This window comes from Garra rufa, unplaced genomic scaffold, assembly GCF_049309525.1.
Source record: "Garra rufa unplaced genomic scaffold, GarRuf1.0 hap1_unplaced_085, whole genome shotgun sequence".
Taxonomy (NCBI): Eukaryota; Metazoa; Chordata; class Actinopteri; order Cypriniformes; family Cyprinidae; genus Garra; species Garra rufa.
Genome location: NW_027394360.1, coordinates 30,001 through 32,500, shown reverse-complemented (window position 1 = coordinate 32,500; position 2,500 = coordinate 30,001). Strand labels below are relative to the sequence as shown.

The window sequence follows — 2,500 nt, the reverse complement described above, 5'->3', positions numbered from 1 at the left end:
ACCCCAATGGATTTCAAGTCCATCGCCTTAACCTCTCGGCCACGACTACGCCTGCATGTGGACCGCCTGCTCTCGTCTCGAGGCGGGCAGCACAGGATGCCGCCGAGCTTCAGGCGCAAAATTTAACTGAAGGGTGAGTTGGCAAAAAGAAGCTGGACGTCCCCGTCGCTCAACGACAAAGGGCTGCCATGACCCGGATTCGAGCATTCTTATCTGACCGCTTAAATCTGGCACCGAGCGCCTGCGTTGGTGGTATTGTGGTGAGCATAGCTGCCTTCCAAGAAGTTGACCCGGTTTCGATTCCCGGCCAACGCACAGTTTTTGGCTGCGGTTGACCTCGAAGCAGAACTCCTTCTGTGACCTCTGTCTGCACCAAAAGCTTTTGGATGAGTCGTTCAACAGCAGCAAAGAACTAGGTCTCCTCGTTGGGGAATCTAACCCCGGTCTTCCACGTGACAGGGGGAGATACTGTCCACCATACTAACGAAGAGTTGCGCTTGCTGTTCTTCGCTCCCAGCACACGCGACTGCACCCAACTTGCCAAAACGAGCCCCTACTCCATGAAATACCAGATTGACCCGCCACGAGCTAAAGTCTCTCAATATCTTGAATGCTACACATTACAGTGGGTCATTATTTGGACCGCTTTATTTCATTTAATATTTTTTTTGGCCTCTAATACGGGGGCATGAAAAAAGAGATGACATTACCTTGATCGGGTTTGTGAATACTGGGTGAGGGAAGGGACTTTCGTAACTTTTACTTCTCCCATTTGGAGTGAGGGGGGTGACGAAAATCATGTTGGCAGGTGTCGGCACCCTAGATTACCCTTGGTGAGCGTAGTGGTTTACCACAGTGAGCGCACAGGTCCAAGGGCATAGAGACACATCTCGAGTTTCTCGTCATCAGCGCGTAAATCTTTCGCCTTTTACTAAAGATTTCCATGGAGGGGAACCTTTGCGAGTGACCTGTATTTTTGGGGGCTCTGCTCACAGCAGAGCTACACTAGAGTGTCAAGAGCAGAGTCAATCTGGCCACCCGCCAGCGTGCAGTGGAACGAAGCACGCCTCGTCGTGGTCTGTGTTTGCAGCCTTTGCGCTTCCAGCTTCGCAGCTACAAATTTCTTTAGCCAGCATGGAAAGACAGCGCACTCTCGTCCATGACGGGAGAAAAACCCTGGACGGGCTCAAACAAAGATGGCCTTTAACTCTTTTGGCCCTATCAGTGACTCGTGCGCTTCGAGCCTTCTTTGTTGACCCCGAAAGCCAGCCTCTGCTGCCTGCGTTGTTGGTATAGTTTAACTGGCACCGCACCCGTACGAAAAATGGAGGTGGCAGAAAGGAGCTCAGTGAACAAAAAGCCTGCCGTGACCCGGATTCGAACCGGGGATGCTGCGGCCACAACGCAGAGTACTCTCCACTATACGATCACGGCGCCCCACTGGCTCACATCTGGTGGTGCCGGCCGTCCGAATTGAAAAAAAAAGGACTAGCGGCGCTTTTTATTACTGTGGAGAGAGGGCACACAAATCCGTGCTAGGGACACGGAAGAAAAGGGCCCGGCCACTTCTCCTCAGCACCGGCGAAGAGCGTAGTCGGCAGGATTCGAACCTGCGCGGGGAGACCCCAATGGATTTCTAGTCCATCGCCTTAACCACTCGGCCACGACTACGGCGGCCCTGACGTCCTCTGTCCCGTTGTCAACCTCAAAGTTGGCTGAAAAAACAATGAACTGGCTACCGCTTTACTGAAATCGCCTAGCATAAAACTCCTAAAGGGGAAAACAGCCCACCACAAGCAACGAAACATTCATGAAGGGGCAGCATAGCAAACACTCTATGTGAACTCTATCACATCTTTAAGCGTACGCCACGGCAGAGCTGGACCGGCACGACTGCAAGCTGAGGGCGACAACAAGAAGATGGCCCTTCGCCCGAACAGGGACTTGAACCCTGGACCCTCAGATTAAAAGTCTGATGCTCTACCGACTGAGCTATCCAGGCTCTTGTGTTTTGTGCGCCTCTTACTTTTTATATAAGAACACTTTCTCCACAAGCCGCCCAGCAGAAGCTCACTTGCCACAGGAGCTACGGGACAAAGGCCGCACGCAATTACGTCAGAGAGAGCGAAGGCCAAAGGCCTTGGAAGGCCCACCCGCCGTCGCTAAAAGCTAAAGGCAAAAGGGGGAATGCCCGACCGTAGTCGGCAGGGTTCGAACCTGCGCGGGGAGACCCCAATGGATTTCAAGTCCATCGCCTTAACCTCTCGGCCACGACTACGCCTGCATGTGGACCGCCTGCTCTCGTCTCGAGGCGGGCAGCACAGGATGCCGCCGAGCTTCAGGCGCAAAATCAAACTGAAGGGTGAGTTGGCAAAAAGAAGCTGGACGTCCCCGTCGCTCAACGACAAAGGGCTGCCATGACCCGGATTCGAGCATTCTTATCTGACCGCTTAAATCTGGCACCAAGCGCCTGCGTTGGTGGTATTGTGGTGAGCATAGC

At 53.4% G+C, this 2,500-nt stretch overlaps 6 non-coding genes across 6 annotated transcripts in view; 1 reads left to right on the top strand and 5 right to left on the bottom strand.

Moving 5' to 3' along the window:
- The window catches only part of trnas-uga (transfer RNA serine (anticodon UGA)), an 82-nt gene extending 33 nt beyond the window's left edge, over positions 1-49 (bottom strand). Inside the window, exon 1 of the tRNA in view lies at positions 1-49. This exon is cut by the window's left edge and continues 33 nt beyond it. This is a non-coding gene — a tRNA (tRNA-Ser).
- An 838-nt stretch (positions 50-887) lies between these two features.
- On the top strand, positions 888-1,002 carry LOC141316206 (U5 spliceosomal RNA). The gene has a single exon (XR_012351325.1). It is a non-coding gene; the product is annotated as a U5 spliceosomal RNA (small nuclear RNA).
- Positions 1,003-1,362: 360 nt separating this feature from the next.
- Positions 1,363-1,434, bottom strand: trnah-gug (transfer RNA histidin (anticodon GUG)). Its single transcript has one exon. It is a non-coding gene; the product is annotated as a tRNA-His (tRNA).
- A 155-nt stretch (positions 1,435-1,589) lies between these two features.
- trnas-aga (transfer RNA serine (anticodon AGA)) lies at positions 1,590-1,671 on the bottom strand. The gene has a single exon. It is a non-coding gene; the product is annotated as a tRNA-Ser (tRNA).
- Positions 1,672-1,929: 258 nt separating this feature from the next.
- trnak-uuu (transfer RNA lysine (anticodon UUU)) lies at positions 1,930-2,002 on the bottom strand. Its single transcript has one exon. It is a non-coding gene; the product is annotated as a tRNA-Lys (tRNA).
- Positions 2,003-2,196: 194 nt separating this feature from the next.
- On the bottom strand, positions 2,197-2,278 carry trnas-uga (transfer RNA serine (anticodon UGA)). Its single transcript has one exon. It is a non-coding gene; the product is annotated as a tRNA-Ser (tRNA).
- Positions 2,279-2,500: the final 222 nt, after the last annotated feature.